This window comes from Cherax quadricarinatus, chromosome 2 (genome assembly GCF_038502225.1).
Source record: "Cherax quadricarinatus isolate ZL_2023a chromosome 2, ASM3850222v1, whole genome shotgun sequence".
NCBI lineage: Eukaryota > Metazoa > Arthropoda > Malacostraca > Decapoda > Parastacidae > Cherax > Cherax quadricarinatus.
Window position 1 is genome coordinate 15,529,507 of NC_091293.1, and position 18,914 is coordinate 15,548,420.

Below are 18,914 nucleotides of genomic sequence, written 5' to 3' on the forward strand. Positions count from 1 at the left end.
TTCAAATCTCTTCTGCTTCTATCAACTTTTCTGTGCTCTAAGTCTACTCCTGCACAACTCTCCAATTTTCTGTACTCGACTGAAGAAGCCTACTGTGTAGGAGAAACGTTTCGAAATAAAGATACCTAACTGTTGCATATGTGTCTTACCTAACAACCTGTCGGTATTTTATACCATTTTAATGTTCAATCTGTCAGACACTGCAACACAAGGGCATCTTGGTACAAACCTGAAATCAACTTCAACAACCTCTACTAGTGAGAACGGCTGGATTTGAGAGGGACCTGACCTCCCAACATCTACGTTCTTGCCTCTACTAGTGACCTACGTCTGACCTCCTGGCGCTATATAAGGCTCCATCCTATCACTTCAACTCCATATTGTTTCAGACTATGGAACAATGCTCTTCTCCAGACTGAGGGACTGACCACCTCAAAACTTCAAGGGTGATGGACTGATTACATCGTCTTCAAGTCTCTTCTGCTTCTATCAACTTTTCTGTACTCGACTGAAGAAGCCTACTGTGTAGGCGAAACGTTTCGAAATAAAGATACCTAACTGTTGCATAAGTGTCTTACCTAACAGCATCCCTTTTATTAATTCCTGTTTTCCATTTATACACCTCAGTCATATCCTCCCCTAATTCTACGCCTTTCTAGAGAGTGCAGATTCAGGGCCCTTAGTCTATCCTCATAGGAAAGATTTCTGATACATGGGATCAACTTTGTAATCCTCCTTTGCACGTTTTCCAGTGCATTTATGGCCATTTTGTAATACGGTGACCAAAACTGTGCAGCATAATCTAAATGAGGCCTAACCAAGGATATATAGAGTTGAAGAACAACCCGAGGACTCCTATTATTTATACTTCTTGCTATGTAGTCAAGGATTCTGTTAGCTTTATTGCAAACACTAATGCACTGTTGTCTTGGTTTTAGATTACTGCTAACCAGAACTCCTAAATCCTCTTCGCAATCCGTAATATTAAGATCTACATTATTTAGTTTATATGTGGCATGGTTATTTTCCTGTATAACATTTAGAACTTTGCATTTGTCTACAATAAATTGCATCTGCCACTTCGACCACTCCATCAGTCTATTCAAATCATCCTGGAGTGTTCTTATATGCTCATTAAAATGAATTAGATGGCCTATTTTGGTGTCATCAGCAAATTTGCTTATGTTGCTATTTATTCCCTCATCTATGTCGTTTATGTAGATTGTGAACAACAAGGGGCCCAACACTGACCCCTGTGGAACACCGCTTGTGATGTGAGGTGCCTAAGGCGTTTATTGTTTATGGGAAGTGTTACTATTGCCTTGAGCTAAACAACTATCTTTAACTTAGCCTAAATAAATGTAGTATTAAGTAGTAACTGGGTGTGTAAGTGGTCTAAACAGTTACTAGCTAAGTCTGAGAAATAATTCCATGTGCAGGAGCAGGCACCTCAAGGGCATCGTACCCCCCCTTCCCTACATTCCCCCAACTGGGGGATGAGTGTAACGGATTTTGGAAAATACGATATTTTTCACACAGGGCACGCCCAAGGTACATTCACAGTACATCCAAGGTACACCCAGGGTGCACATACAGGGAACTAGCACCAAATTTGTACACGAAAATCACTCCCTACGATAAGCAAAAGACTCGGCAGGTGATGCAACATCCCTCCCGGTGAAAAGCAGGGGCTCCACGAGTACACTAGAGACAACACAATAAGTGTAAGGGGCCCAAGACTGTTCATCTGCCTCCCAGCATACATAAGGCAGATAACCAATAGACCCCTGGTTCTCTTCAAGAAGGCGCTGGATAGACTCCTAAAGTCAGTACCTGACCAGCCGAGCCATGGTTCGTACATCGGCTTGCGTGCGGCCAGCAGTAACAGCCTGGTTGATCAGTCCCGGACCCACAGCGAGGTCTGGACACAGACCGGGCCGCGCGGGCACTGACTCCCGAAACCTTTTCCAGGTATACAGGGTAAACACACAGGATATACACCCAGCGTACACTCATCCTGACGACTAAACAAAGCTCTTCTCACCAATCCTTCAAATGAGTTATTTAGATATTGTTGAAGGGCTCTTGATCCATCGAATTGAATCTACTCTTCCCATTCCTCAGATCAAATGAAGTTGCCTCCCATCTTCCCTGGCACCCCATGACTCATGCTGATTTAGTGCTTTCCCAAGAATATAATTAACGAGTATCTCACCAGGAGCTTGGAGTTGGCATGGTCGGCAGCATACAGAGTCTCCCCGAAGCCGATTCCTTGTGACTGTATTGAGTCTCCCCAGATCACTGCCGGAGCACTGTAGTCTGTGGAGGAGCAGTGAAAATGACTGTAGGGGTGGTGTCAGTGGCTGTGGGGAGGGTGTACGAGGTTGTGCGGTGGTGCAAGTGGGTATGGGATGGTATGAGTAATTGTGGAAGAGGGGGATGTGTGTAGTGGTGAGTGATTGAAAAGGAGGGGAAGTAGGGATGTATTGTGGTGAAGGCAGTCGAAGAAATTTCGTAGAGGTGATATGAAAATTTTTAGGCGAGTATTAGAAAGTGTTGTGGTACATTGGTCAGTGTTGTGGTACATTGGGCAGTGTTGTGGTACAATGGACAATGTTGTGGTACAAAGGACAGTGTTGTGGTACATTGGACAGTGTTGTGGTACATTGGACAATGTTGTGGTACAAAGGACAGTGTTGTGGTACATTGGACAGTGTTGTGGTACATTGGACAGTGTTGGGGTACATTGGACAGTGTTGTGGTACATTGGACAATGTTTTAGTACAAAGGACAGTGTTGTGGTACATTGGACAGTGTTGTGGTACATTGGACAATGTTGTGGTACAAAGAACAGTGTTGTGGTACATTGGACAGTGTTGTGGTACATTGGACAGTGTTGTGGTACATTGGACAATGTTGTGGTACAAAGGATAGTGTTGTGGTACATTGGGCAGTGTTGTGGTACATTGGACAATGTTGTGGTACAAAGGATAGTGTTGTGGTACATTGGACAGTGTTGTGGTACATTGGACAATGTTGTGGTACAAAGGACAGTGTTGTGGTACATTGGACAGTGTTGTGGTACATTGGACAGTATTGTGGTACATTGGACAATGTTGTGGTACAAAGGACAGTGTTGTGGTACATTGGACAGTGTTGTGGTACATTGGACAGTGTTGTGGTACATTGGACAATGTTGTGGTACAAAGGACAGTGTTGTGGTACATTGGACAGTTTTGTAGTACATTGCATAATGTTGTGGTACAAAGGACAGTGTTGTGGTACATTGGACAGTGTTGTGGTGCATTGGACAGTGTTGTGGTAAATTGGACATTGTTGTGGTACAAATGACAGTTTGTGGTACATTGGACAGTGTTATGGTACATTCGACAATGTTGTTGTACAAAGGACAGTGTTGTGGTACATTGGACAGTGTTGTGGTACATTGGACAATGTTGTGGTACAAAGGACAGTGTTGTGGTACATTGGACAGTGTTGTGGTACATTGGACAGTGTTGTGGTACATTGGACAATGTTGTGGTACATTGGACAATGTTGTGGTACAAAGGATAGTGTTGTGGTACATTGGGCAGTGTTGTGGTACATTGGACAATGTTGTGGTACAAAGGATAGTGTTGTGGTACATTGGACAGTGTTGTGGTACATTGGACAATGTTGTGGTACAAAGGACAGTGTTGTGGTACATTGGACAGTGTTGTGGTACATTGGACAGTATTGTGGTACATTGGACAATGTTGTGGTACAAAGGACAGTGTTGTGGTACATTGGACAGTGTTGTGGTACATTGGACAGTGTTGTGGTACATTGGACAATGTTGTGGTACAAAGGACAGTGTTGTGGTACATTGGACAGTTTTGAAGTACATTGCCTAATGTTGAGGTACAAAGGACAGTGTTGTGGTACATTGGACAGTGTTGTGGTACATTGGACAGTGTTGTGGTACATTGGACAGTGTTGTGGTAAATTGGACAGTGTTGTGGTACATTGGACAGTGTTGTGGTAAATTGGACAGTGTTGTGGTACATTGGACAGTGTTGTGGTAAATTGGACAGTGTTGTGGTACATTGGACAGTGTTGTGGTAAATTGGACATTGTTGTGGTACAAATGACAGTGTTGTGGTACATTGGACAGTGTTATGGTACATTGGACAGTGTTGTGGTACATTGGACAGTGTTGTGGTAAATTGGACATTGTTGTGGTACAAATGACAGTGTTGTGGTACAAAGGATAGTGTTGTGGTACATTGGACAGTGTTGTGGTACAAAGGACAATGTTGTGGTACAAAGGATAGTGTTGTGGTACATTGGACAGTGTTGTTGTACATTGGACAGTGTTGTGGTACATTGGACAGTGTTGTGGCGCAAAGGACAGTGTTGTGGTACATTGGACAGAGTTGTGGTACATTGGAAAGTGTTGTGGTACATTGGACAGTGTTGCGGTACATTGGACAGTGTTGTGGTACATTGGACAGTATTGTGGTTCATTGGACAATATTATTGTATAAAGGACAGTGTTGTGGTACATTAGACAATATTGTTGTACAAAGGACAGTGTTGTGGTGCATTGGACAGTGTTGTGGTACATTGGACAATGTTGTGGTACAAAGGACAGTGTTGTGGTACATTGGACAGTGTTGTGGTACATTGGAAAGTGTTGTGGTACATTGGACAGTGTTGCGGTACATTGGACAGTGTTGTGGTACATTGGACAGCGTTGTGGTACATTGGACAATGTTGTGGTACAAAGGACAGTGTTGTGGTACATTGGACAGTGTTGTGGTACATTGGACAGTGTTGTGGTACATTGGACATTGTTGTGGTACAAAGGACAGTGTTGTGGTACATTGGACAGTGTTGTGGTACATTGGACAATGTTGTTGTACAAAGGACAGTGTTGTGGTACATTGGACAGTGTTGTGGTACATTGGACAGTGTTGTGGTGCAAAGGACAGTCTTGTGGTACAAAGGACAGTGTTGTGGTACAAAGGACAGTCTTGTAGTACAAAGGACAGTGTTGTGGTACAAAGGAGTGCTGTGGTACATTGGACAGTGTTTTTGTACATTGGACAGTGTTGTGGTGCAAAGGACAGTGTTGTGGTACAAAGGACAGTGTTTTGGTACAAAGGACAGTGTTGTGGTACAAAGGACAGTGTTGTTGTACAAAGGAAAGTGTTGTGGTACAAAGGACAGTGTTGTTGTACAAAGGACAGTGTTGTTGTACAAAGGACAGTGTTGTGGTACAAAGGACAGTGTTGTGGTACAAAGGACAGTTTTGTGGTGCAAAGGACAGTGTTGTGGTACAAAGGACAGTTTTTTGGTACAGAAAACAGTGTTGTGGTACAATGGGTAGTGTTGTGGTACAAAGGAGAGTGTTGTGGTACAGAGCACAGTGTTGTGGTACAGAGGACAGTGTTGTGCTACAAAGGACAGTGTTGTGGTACAAAGGACTGTGTTGGGGTACAAAGGACAGTGATGTGGTACAAATGACAGAGTTGTGGTACGAAGGACAGTGTTGTGGTACAAAGGACAGTGTTGTTGCACAAAGGACAGTGTTGTGGTACAAAGGACAGTGTTGCGGTACAAAGAACAGTGTTGTGGTACAAAGGACAGTGTTGTGGTACAGAGGACAGTGCTGTGGCACAGAGGACAGTGCTGAGGCACAAACGAAAGTGTTGTGGTACAAAGGACAGTGTTGCGGTACAAAGGACAGTGTTGTGGTACAAAGGACAGTGTTGTGGTACAAAGGACAGTGTTGTGGTACAAAGGACAGTGTTGTAGTGCAAAGGATAGTGTTGTGGTACAGAGGACAGTGTTGTTGTACAAAGGACAGTGTTGTGGTACAAAGGAGTGTTGAGGTACAAAGGGCAGTGTTGTGGTACAAAGGACAGTGTTGTGGTACAAAGGACAGTGTTATAGTACAAATGACAGTGTTGTGGTACAAAGGACAGTGAGTTTGCACAAAGGACAGTGTTGTGGTGCAAAGGAGTGTTGTGGTACATTGGACAGTGTTGTGGTACATTGGACAGAGTTGAGGTACATTGGACAGTGTTGTGGTACATTGGACAGTGTTGTGGTACATTGGACAATGTTGTGGTACATTGGACAGTGTTGTGGTACATTGGACAGTGTTGTGGTACATTTGACAATGTTGTGCTACAAAGGACAGTGTTGTGGTGCATTGGACAGTGTTGTGGTACATTGGACAATGTTGTGGTACAGAGGACAGTGTTGTGGTACAGAGGACAGTGTTGTGGTACAAAGGACAGTGTTGTGGTACATTGGACAATGTTGTGGTACAGAGGACAGTGTTGTGGTACAGAGGACAGTGTTGTGGTACAAAGGACAGTGTTGTGGTACATTGGACAATGTTGTGGTACAGAGGACAGTGTTGTGGTACAGAGGACAGTGTTGTGGTACAAAGGACAGTGTTGTGGTACAAAGGACAGTGTTGTGGTACAGAGGTCAGTGTTGTGGTACAAAGGACAGTATTATGGTACAAAGGGCAGTGTTGTGGTACAGAAGACAGTGTTGTGGTACAAAGGACAGTGTTGTGGTACAATGGGCAGTGTTATGATACAAAGGACAGTGTTGTGGTACAATGGGCAGTGTTGTGGTACAATGGGCAGTGTTGTGGTACAAAGGACACAGTTGTGGTACAAAGGACAGTGTTGTGATACAAAGGACAGTGTTGCGGTACAAAGGACAGTGTTGTGGTACAAAGGACAGTGTTGTGGTACTAAGGACAGTGTTGTGGTACAAAGGACAGTGTTGTTGTACACAGGACAGTGTTGTGGTACAAAGGACAGTATTATGGTATAAAGGACAGTGTTGTGGTACAGAGGACAGTGTTGTAGTACAAAGGACAGTGTTGTGGTACAAAGGACAGTGCTGTGGTACAGAGGACAGTGTTGCGGTACAAAGGACAGCATTATGGTACAAAGAACAGTGTTGTGGTACAGATGACAGTGTTGTGGTACAAAGGACAGTGTTGTGGTACAATGGGCAGTGTTGTGTTGCAGATGACAGTGTTGTTGTACAAAGGACAGTATTATGGAACAATGGACAGTGTTTTGGCACAATGGGCAGTGTTGTGGTACAGAGGACAGTGTTGTGGTACAATGGGCAGTGTTGTGGTACAATGGGCAGTGTAATGGTACGAGTTAATAAGTAAGAGCAAACAATGTGAATTACTTCGTCATAGAGGAAATAGTAATTTAACACCTATAAAAATTATATTAATAACACACAGTCAGTCAGGTAAAAAAAAATATAAACCAATGTAAATAAATATTTACATATTTGCCTTAAACATAATACACAAACATTTACTCAATTATACACACAACGACACTCATATAGAAAATAATATTAAAATTGCTAGTAAAATATTCACTATTAATGTATATAGAGCTAACATGGATTCATAGAAGGAAATTCCAGTTTTAATTCTATAAAAAGAGGATTGGAGTCAGTCATGCAGGAGAGGAGAGTATGGAGAGATTGCATATTACAAGCTTGTCAAATTGGCTTTGACACTGTTCCCAAAAATGTTATCTGGGGAAAATTTGTTGGCGTAACTGGGAATATTCAAAAAAGATACATATAGCAAAGAGGAGAGAGAGAAAGAGAGAGAGGGAGAGAGAGAGAGAGAGAGAGAGAGAGAGAGAGAGAGAGAGAGAGAGAGAGAGAGAGAGAGAGAGAGAGAGAGACAGACAGACAGACAGAGACAGAGACAGAGACAGAGAGAGAGAGAGAGAGAGAGAGAGAGAGAGAGAGAGAGAGAGAGAGAGAATTGTAGAGAGGCTGCTACTGCTAAGTACAAAGCATGGCGAATGTATAAGAGACATCCTACCACCTATGACAGGAACTTGCACAGGCAAGCCTGTAGGCATATGGGTGACGTTCAAAAGTGGGCCATTGCTAAATGGGAGGTGGACACAAAAAGAAAGCTAGGATCAGGTAGTGTAGGCTCCAAAACCTGGTGGTCCCTGGTCAAGGACAGACAAGGTTATTTGCCTGATGAACTCATTTCACCACTAAATCGACAGGATGAGACCACCTCTACTAGTAGTCAAGAGAAGGCAGACCTCTTTGCTGAACACTTTGCTACCAAAAATGTAAGTTCCTGATCCAGCAAGGGACCCTCCTTGGCTAGCTGCAAGAACTGTGTCAAAACTGTCAGTGGTGACAATAAGGCAGGAGGAGGTGCATTTCCTTCTTAAATCGCTTGACCAAGAAAAGGCTGTGAGCCCAGACAAGTTGAGCCCAATATTGCTGAGATGTGCAAACAATCTAGCAGCACCTCTAACTCTCATCTTTCAGCACTGAGTAGTACAGTGTAAATGGCCCTCTCTGTGGAAAGAGGCAAATGTAGTCCCTGTTCACAAAAAGAAGAGCAGAGCAGAAATCAGTAACTTCAGACCAGTGTCACTCCTGTCAATCACAATCTCAATACAAATGACAGAGTTTTTTGACTGCCATTCACTACTTTGTGATCGTCAATATGGCTTCAGGAAAGGTTACTCTGCTGCTGATCTGTTGTTAAACCTCTCCACTAAGTGGCACCAGTCACTGGATGAATCCAAAGTCAGCTGTGTGGTAGCACTGGACATTGCTGGTGCTTTCGACCGGGTGTTGCACCAGGGCCTCTTAGCAAAACTTCAAGCACTGGGAATTGCAGGCTCTACGCTATGTCTCCTCAGTGATTACCTTCATGGTAGATCTCTAAGTGTAGTTCTCAATGGAACGGAATCAGCAAGGCATCCTACTGGGGCAAGTGTTCCACAAGGAAGCGTGCTGGGACCATTGTTATGGAATGTCTACTTCAAAGACCTTCTTCATCTCATCCCAGAATAACATGCATATGCAGATGACTGTACACTGACATTCACTTATCCAAGAGAAGAAATGCCAGCTGCTCAAAGCTACATCAATCACCAGCTAAGAGCTATATCAGCTTGGGGAAATAGATGGCAAGTAACATTTGCACCTGAGAAAACGCAAATGATGATGGTCTCTAGGCACCATGATGGTAATGCTGGTGCAGTAGTAAGGATGAATGGAAGGGTGTTGTTACCTGGAGAAGAAGTTGATATCCTTGGGGTGAAATTTGACTCCAAACTAACCATGAAGAACCATGTTGTAAATCTAGCAAACAAGGCAGCCAGGAAGCTTACAGCACTTCGCCGTATCTCACATCTGCTTGACAGTAGGGGTTGCAAGATTCTGTACGAGGCGCAAGTACGCTCACACCTTGAATATGCCCCACTTTCTTGGTTTGCCTGCCCCCCCCCCCCCTCTCATCTGCGACTGCTTGACAGAGTAGAGAACAGAGCAAGACGTCTTATCTATCGCCTAGACCCATCCTGGATAAATCTGTCATTTCAGCAGAGCCTTCAACACAGGAGGGATGTGGGTGGCCTTACTGTTATGTACAAGGCCAATATTGTCAAAGTACCACACTTGGATCCACTTCGAGGACAGCGTGAAACAAGCTTTTATGCCACAAGACGGGCAGAAAGCAGCAACTTCACTCTGGCTGTACCCGTCTCCAGAACATCACTCCATCTGAGATCATATATATCCAGGATGACTCGAGTATGGAACACATTCGTACAGCATAATGATGTTAACGAGATAAAGTCAGTTGATCAAATGAAAATGCTAGCCCACAGATGGCTCCAACTTCATCCTGTTCACTACTTGTATGTCTCATAACAATAAAAATGCTTTCAAATGAGCTGATGTAGGTAACAGCTCTTAGCTTGCCAATAAAGTTAGGAATCCTTAACCTGTAAATAGCTTGTCAATAAAGCTAGGGATCCTTAACCTTGTCAAACCCTGTGTAAAAAAAAAGAGAGAGAAAGAGAGAGAGAGAGAGAGAGAGAGAGAGAGAGAGAGAGAGAGAGAGAGAGAGTCTGCGATAAAGTCACAAATTGTAACAAACAATGACCCACGAGTGTCAAACCTAACACCAACACACTTTTAGCACAAGTTTTCCGTCAACTTCAAGAAACCAGTTCCTAGTTGTCAGTGCTTGTGGATGGAGGATAAATATCGATAAGAGAGATGAAGGCGATAAAATACTGCAGGAATAAGTTGCAGGGATTATCCAAGAAGTGGCTATTTGAATTCAATCTCATAAAATGCGGAGTGAGAGAATGTGAATACTTCTGTAATGAAAACAGATTATTGTAACTATTGCTATAATTATTACTATTGCTTTTATTATCATTATTATTGTCGTTGTTGCTTTTATTATAACTATTTTTGTACACGTCATATAGTGTCTGGGGGATGGGTAGTAATTAGGAATGATCCAAGGAAGGGAAGGATGTCAGAAATTCAAGCATCATGAAACCCATCTTAAGGGAGACAGACGGTCAGAAATGTAAACAAGGAAGAGTTCATAACAGAACCTGTGTAGAACCAGTACTGAAGAATGTTACACCAGTACTGAAGAATGTTGCACCAGTACTGAAGAATGTTACACCAGTACTGAAGAATGTTACACCAGTACTGAAGAATGTTACACCAGTACTGAAGAATGTTACACCAGTACTGAAGAATGTTACACCAGTACTGAAGAATGTTACAGTACTGAAGAATGTTACACCAGTACTGAAGAATGTTACACCAGTACTGAAGAATGTTACACCAGTACTGAAGAATGTTACACCAGTACTGAAGAATGTTACACCAGTACTGAAGAATGTTACACCAGTACTGAAGAATGTTACACCAGTACTGAAGAATGTTACACCAGTACTGAAGAATGTTACACCAGTACTGAAGAATGTTGCACCAGTACTGAAGAATGTTACACCAGTACTGAAGAATGTTACACCAGTACTGAAGAATGTTACACCAGTACTGAAGAATGTTACACCAGTACTGAAGAATGTTACACCAGTACTGAAGAATGTTACACCAGTACTGAAGAATGTTACACCAGTACTGAAGAATGTTACACCAGTACTGAAGAATGTTGCACCAGTACTGAAGAATGTTACACCAGTACTGAAGAATGTTACACCAGTACTGAAAAATGTTACACCAGTACTGAAGAATGTTACACCAGTACTGAAGAATGTTACACCAGTACTGAAGAATGTTACACCAGTACTGAAGAATGTTACACCAGTACTGAAGAATGTTACACCAGTACTGAAGAATGTTGCACCAGTACTGAAGAATGTTACACCAGTACTTAAGAATGTTGCACCAGTACTGAAGAATGTTGCACCAGTACTGAAGAATGTTACACCAGTACTTCTAAAGCCAGCAACAAACAACAAAATACCTTTCATCCGTGGACTGCTTGCAGAGGCAAAGGCAATGTTCGCGGCTTTCACTGAGACCCACATAAAGGATCACTTGGACAACGAAATATGGATCCCAGGTTACAACCTATACAGATGTGACAGAATGAACAGGCAAAAGGGGGGGGGGCTGGCCTGTACATTGCAGAGTCACTTGTTTGAACAGAACTGCTAAATGCCTCAAATGATGTAATGGAAGTTTTAGCAGTAAAGGTCGAGAACCAAAACCTAGTCATTGTGGTAGTCTACAAGCCTCCGGATGCAACATCCCAGCAATTCCAGGAACAGCTGTTAAAAATTGACCACTGTCTGGAAAATCTTCCAGCTCCTGCACCCAACATCTTGCTCCTGGGAGATTTCAACTTGAGGCACCTAAAATGGAGGAATATAGCAAATAATATTGTTGCAGTAATAACACCAGGAGGCAGCTCTGATGAAAACTCACACACACACGAGCTTTTAAATCTCTGCACAAAATTCAATTTAAACCAGCAAATAATAGAGCCTACTAGACTGGAGAATACACTAGACCTCATCTTCACTAACAATAATGATCTGATAAGAAATGTCACCATATCAAAAACAATATACTCAGATCACAACATAACTGAGGTTCAGACACGTATGCGTGGAGCCCCAGACCGACATAATGAGACTAGTCACGAGGGAGCATTCACCAAATTCAACTTCAATAACAAAAACATAAATTGGGACCAAGTAAACCAAGTCCTAACCGATATAAGCTGGGAAGATATACTAAGCAACACAGACCCCAACTTATGCCTAGAATAGATTAACTTGGTGGCACTCGATGTATGCACAAGGCTTATTCCTCTAAGAAAAAGGAGGAGTAGATGTAAAATAGAAAGAGACAGGCGCTCCCTTTACAGGCGACGGAAAAGAATAACAGAGCGGCTAAAAGAGGTCAATATATCTGAAATGCGTAGGGAGACACTGGTCAGAGAAATAGCAAGCATCGAACTTAAGCTAAAGGAATCTTATAGGAGTCAGGAATCGCGGGAAGAACTAAAAGCCATAAATGAAATCGAAAGAAACCCAAAGTATTTCTTCTCCTATGCCAAATCAAAGTCGAGAACAACATCCAGTATTGGGCCCCTACTTAAACAAGATGGGTCCTACACAGATGACAGCAAGGAAATGAGTGAGCTACTCAAGTCCAAATATGACTCAGTTTTTAGCAAGCCGCTAACCAGACTGAGAGTCGAAAATCAAAATGAATTTTTTATGAGAGAGCCACAAAATCTGGTTAACACAAGCCTATCCATTGTTATCCTGACGCCAAATGACTTCAAACTGGCGATAAATGACATGCCCATGCACTCTGCCCCAGGGCCAGACTCATGGAACTCCGTGTTCATCAAGAACTGCAAGAAGCCCCTATCACGAGCCTTTTCCATCCTATGGAGAGGGAGCATGGACACGGGGGTCGTCCCACAGTTACTAAAAACAACAGACATAGCCCCACTCCACAAAGGGGGCAGTAAAGCAACAGCAAAGAACTACAGACCGATAGCACTAACATCTCATATCATAAAAATCTTTGAAAGGGTCCTAAGAAGCAAGATCACCACCCATCTAGAAACCCATCAGTTACACAACCCAGGGCAACATGGGTTTAGAACAGGTCGCTCCTGTCTGTCTCAACTATTGGATCACTACGACAAGGTCCTAAATGCACTAGAAGATAAAAAGAATGCAGATGTAATATATACAGACTTTGCAAAAGCCTTCGACAAGTGTGACCATGGCGTAATAGCGCACAAAATGCGTGCTAAAGGAATAACAGGAAAAGTCGGTAATGGATCTATAATTTCCTCACTAACAGAACACAGAGAGTGGTCGTCAACAGAGTAAAGTCCGAGGCAGTTACGGTGAAAAGCTCTGTTCCACAAGGCACAGTACTCGCTCCCATCTTGTTCCTCATCCTCATATCCGACATAGACAAGGATGTCAGCCACAGCACCGTGTCTTCCTTTGCAGATGACACCCGAATCTGCATGACAGTGTCTTCCATTGCAGACACTGCAAGGCTCCAGGCGGACATCAACCAAATCTTTCAGTGGGCTGCAGAAAACAATATGAAGTTCAACGATGAGAAATTTCAATTACTCAGATATGGTAAACACGAGGAAATTAAATCTTCATCAGAGTACAAAACAAATTCTGGCCACAAAATAGAGCGAAACACCAACGTCAAAGACCTGGGAGTGATCATGTCGGAGGATCTCATCTTCAAGGACCATAACATTGTATCAATCGCATCTGCTAGAAAAATGACAGGATGGATAATGAGAACCTTCAAAACTAGGGAGGCCAAGCCCATGATGACACTCTTCAGGTCACTTGTTCTATCTAGGCTGGAATATTGCTGCACACTAACAGCACCTTTCAAGGCAGGTGAAATTGCTGACCTAGAAAATGTACAGAGAACCTTCACGGCGTGCATAACGGAGATAAAACTCCTCAATTACTGGGAGCGCTTGAGGTTCCTAAACCTGTATTCCCTGGAACGCAGGCGGGAGAGATGCATGATTATATACACCTGGAAAATCCTAGAGGGACTAGTACCGAACTTGCACACGAAAATCACTCACTATGAAAGCAAAAGACTTGGCAGACGATGCACCATCCCCCCAATGAAAAGCAGGGGTGTCACTAGCACGTTAAGAGACCATACAATAAGTGTCAGGAGCCGAGACTGTTCAACTGCCTCCCAGCACACATAAGGGGGATTACCAACAGACCCCTGGCAGTCTTCAAGCTGGCACTGGACAAGCACCTAAAGTCAGTTCCTGATCAGCCGGGCTGTGGCTCGTACGTTGGTTTGCGTGCAGCCAGCAGCAACAGCCTGGTTGATCAGGCTCTGATCCACCAGGAGGCCTGGTCACAGACCGGGCCGCGGGGGCGTTGATCCCCGGAACTCTCTCCAGGTAAACTCCAGTACTGAAGAATGTTACACCAGTACTGAAGAATGTTACACCAGTACTGAAGAATGTTGCACCAGTACTGAAGAATGTTACACTAGTACTGAAGAATGTTGCACCAGTACTGAAGAATGTTACACCAGTACTGAAGAATGTTGCACCAGTACTGAAGAATGTTACACTAGTACTGAAGAATGTTGCACCAGTACTGAAGAATGTTACACCAGTACTGAAGAATGTTGCACCAGTATTAAAGAATGTTACACCAGTACCGAAGAATGTTACACCAATACTGAAGGATGTTGCACCAGTATTAAAGAATGTTACACCAGTACCGAAGAATGTTACACCAGTACTGAAGGATGTTGCACCAGTACTGAAGAATGTTACACCAGTACTGAAGAATGTTACACCAGTACTGAAGAATGTTACACCAGTACTGAAGAATGTTACACCAGTACTGAAGAATGTTGCACCAGTACTGAAGAATGTTACACCAGTACTGAAGAATGTTACACCAGTACTGAAGAATGTTACACCAGTACTGAAGGATGTTACACCAGTACTGAAGGATGTTGCACTAGTACTGAAGAATGTTACACCAGTACTGAAGGATGTTGCACCAGTACTGAAGGATGTTACACCAGTACTGAAGAATGTTACACCAGTACTGAAGAATGTTACACCAGTACTGAAGAATGTTACACCAGTACTGAAGGATGTTGCACCAGTACTGAAGAATGTTACACCAGTACTGAAGAATGTTACACCAGTACTGAAGGATGTTGCACTAGTACTGAAGAATGTTACACCAGTACTGAAGAATGTTGCACCAGTACTGAAGAATGTTACACCAGTACTGAAGAATGTTACACCAGTACTGAAGAATGTTACACCAGTACTGAAGAATGTTACACCAGTACTGAAGAATGTTACACCAGTACTGAAGAATGTTACACCAGTACTGAAGAATGTTACACCAGTACTGAAGAATGTTACACCAGTACTGAAGAATGTTACACCAGTACTGAAGAATGTTACACCAGTACCGAAGAATGTTGCACCAGTATTAATGAATGTTGCACCAGTACTGAAGAATGTTACACCAGTACTGAAGAATGTTACACCAGTACTGAAGAATGTTACACCAGTACTGAAGAATGTTACACCAGTACTGAAGAATGTTACACCAGTACTGAAGAATGTTACACCAGTACTGAAGAATGTTACACCAGTACTGAAGAATGTTACACCAGTACTGAAGAATGTTACACCAGTACTGAAGAATGTTACACCAGTACTGAAGAATGTTGCACCAGTACTGAAGAATGTTACAGTACTGAAGAATGTTACACCAGTACTGAAGAATGTTGCACACTGAAGAATGTTGCACAGTACTGAAGAATGTTGCACCAGTACTGAAGAATGTTACACCAGTACTGAAGAATGTTACCAGTACTGAAGAATGTTACACCAGTACTGAAGAATGTTACACCATTACTGAAGAATGTTACACCAGTACTGAAGAATGTTACACCAGTACTGAAGAATGTTACACCAGTACTGAAGAATGTTACACCAGTACTGAAGAATGTTACACCAGTACTGAAGAATGTTACACCAGTACTGAAGAATGTTACACCAGTACTGAAGAATGTTACACCAGTACTGAAGAATGTTACACCAGTACTGAAGAATGTTACACCAGTACTGAAGAATGTTACACCAGTACTGAAGAATGTTACACCAGTACTGAAGAATGTTACACCAGTACGGAAGAATGTTACACCAGTACTGAAGAATGTTACATTGGTACTAGACAGTACTGAAGAATGTTACATTGGTACTAGACAATGCAAGACAATTGGAGTACGTACGATCAGCACTGGAATATGTCAAACCAGTACTGGAGTATATAAGACTAGTACTGGAGTATATTAGATCAGTCCTGGAGTAAATTAGACCAGTGCTGGAGTATATTAGACCAGTCCTGTAGTACATTAGACCAGTCCTGGAGTATATTAGAAATGTGCTGGACAATGTAAGACCAGTAGTGGAGTATATTAGACCAGTACTGGAGTATGTAAGACCAGAACGGGAGTATATTAAACCAGAACTGAAATGTATTAAACCAGAACTAGAGTATATTAGACCAGAACTGGAGTATATTAGACCAGCACTGGACAATGTAAGATCAGTACTGGAGCATGTTAGACTAGTACTGGAGTATATTAGACCAGTCCTAGAATATATTAGACCAGTGCTGGAGTATATTAGACCAGTGCTGGACAATGTAAGACCAGTAGTGGAGTATATTAGACCAGTACTAGAGTATGTAAGACCAGAACTGGAGTATATTAAATCAGAACTAGAGTATATTAGACCAGATCTGGAATATATTAGACCAGCACTGGACAATGTAAGATTAATACTGGACTATATTAGACCAGAACTAGAGTATATTAGACCAGCACCAGACAATGTAAGATCAGTGCTGGTGTATATTAGATCAGAACTGGAGTATATTAGACAAGTACTGGGCAATGTAAGATCAATACTGGAGTATATTAGACCAGAACTGGAGTATATTAGACCAGCACTGGACAATTGAAGATCAGTACTGGAGTATATTAGACCAGCACTAAACAATTTAAGATCAGTACTGGAGTATATTAGACCAGCACTGCACAATGTAAGATCAGCACTGGACTATATTAGACCAAAACTGGAGTATATTAAATCAGTACTGGACAATGTAAGATCAGTACTGGAGTATATTAGACCAAAACTGGAGTATATTAGACCAGTACTGAGCAATGTAAGATCAGTACTGGAGTATATTAGACCAGAACTGGAATATATTAGATCAGTACTTGACAATGTAAGATCAGTACTGGAGTATATTAGACCAAAACTGGAGTATATTAGACCAGTACTGGACAATGTAAGATCAGTACTGGAGTATATTAGACCAGAACTGGAGTATATTAGATCAGTACTTTACAATGTAAGATCAGTACTGGTACGTAAGAGACAAGCGTGAAATTTTCACTTCAAAGTTAAGAGAGTTTAAGACAGAATAACATGGTTTAAGATAGTTTACGATGGTTTAAGATAGTTTAAGATGGTTTAAGATAGTTTACGATAGTCTAAGATAGTTTGAAGATTCCGTCAGCTGTAGGAAACATGATCACAACATACATGATACTCAGAGGCATCAAGAGGTTAGAAACTGATTGAACGACGCCTCACAATTATAAGCCAAGGGAACCAGGACGGAAAAAATTTCAGTGTGAGTAAAGTGAACAAGGTGGAATAAATGTATTATGAAGATGAGGCTGTCTACATACATGGGTTGTAAAGTGGATACCACAAAGTAGAGTTGATAGAGCTCACTAAAACACACACACACAAGAAAAGAGTGGTGGAGCACCTGGGAAGGAATGGATTAATACAGACAACCAGCATGGTTTCAGGGAAGGGAAATCCTGCCTCACAAACTTGTTGGAATTCTATGACAGGGTAACAGGAGTAAGACAGGAGAGAGAGAGAGAGAGAGAGAGAGAGAGAGAGAGAGAGAGATGGGTAGACTGCATCTTCTTGGACTGTAAGAAGGCTTACGACACAGTACCACACAAGAGATTGGTGGAAAAGCTAGAGGAACAGGTAGGAATGGCAGGCAGTGGATCAAGGAGTACCTGACAGAAAGGAAAATAATGTGTGTCGTCACGAGAGGAGGGGGCGCGGGTATCAAGTGGGGCTCCACAACGATCTGATACTTTCATGTATATGTGAATGACATGACGAAAGGGAGAGACGAGAGGTGTCCTTGTTTGCAGATGTGAAACTAACGAGAAGAATACAAGCGGACGAGGACCAAGTAAGCCTACAAGGATATCTGGTCAGGTTCCATGCCTGGTCCGGCAATTGGCTCCTGGAATTTAACCCCAGTAAGTGCAAAGTTATAAAGTTTGGGAAGGAAAAAAGAGACCGCAGACGGAGTACAGCCTAAGAGGTCAGAAGTTGTAAAACTCACTCACAGAAAAGGATCTTGGGGTGAAATACCAGGCACATCTCCTGAGGCGCACATCAACCATATAACTGCTGCAGTATACAGTTGCCTGGTGAACCTGAGAATAGCGTTTCGACATCTAAGTAAGGAGTCATTCAAGACACTGTCCACCGTGTACGTCAGGCTCATACTGGAGTATGCAGGACTAGTATGGAACTCACACCTAATCAAACACGTCAAGAAATTAGAGAAAGTTAAAAGGTTCCAACAAGAAGAGCTGAGGGGGTTTGACTTACGAGGAGAGGTTAAGAAAACCCATCCTGATGACACTGGAGGACAGGAGGGATGGGGAAGACATAATAACAAATATAAAATTCTGAGGGGAATTGAAAAGCTGGATAGGTACAGAATGTTTCAGAGACGTAACACAGAAACAAGGGGTCACAACTGGAAGTTATAAATTCACATGAGTCCCAGGGATGTTAGGAACTAATTTTTCAGTTATAGAGTTGTCAGGAAGTGGAACAATCTGGAGAGTGATGTAGTGGAGGCAGGGTCCATACACAGTTTTATAAAGAGGTATCACAAAGTTCATAGAGCAGGGAGGGAGTGGAC

General features: G+C 42.5%; 1 protein-coding gene across 1 annotated transcript in view; it reads right to left on the bottom strand.

Moving 5' to 3' along the window:
* Positions 1-18,914, bottom strand: part of LOC128704096 (integrin alpha pat-2-like) — a gene marked incomplete at its 3' end in the record, with an annotated part of 216,265 nt that overhangs the window by 187,445 nt on the left and 9,906 nt on the right. The window contains 1 exon segment of the mRNA XM_070087429.1: positions 2,216-2,319.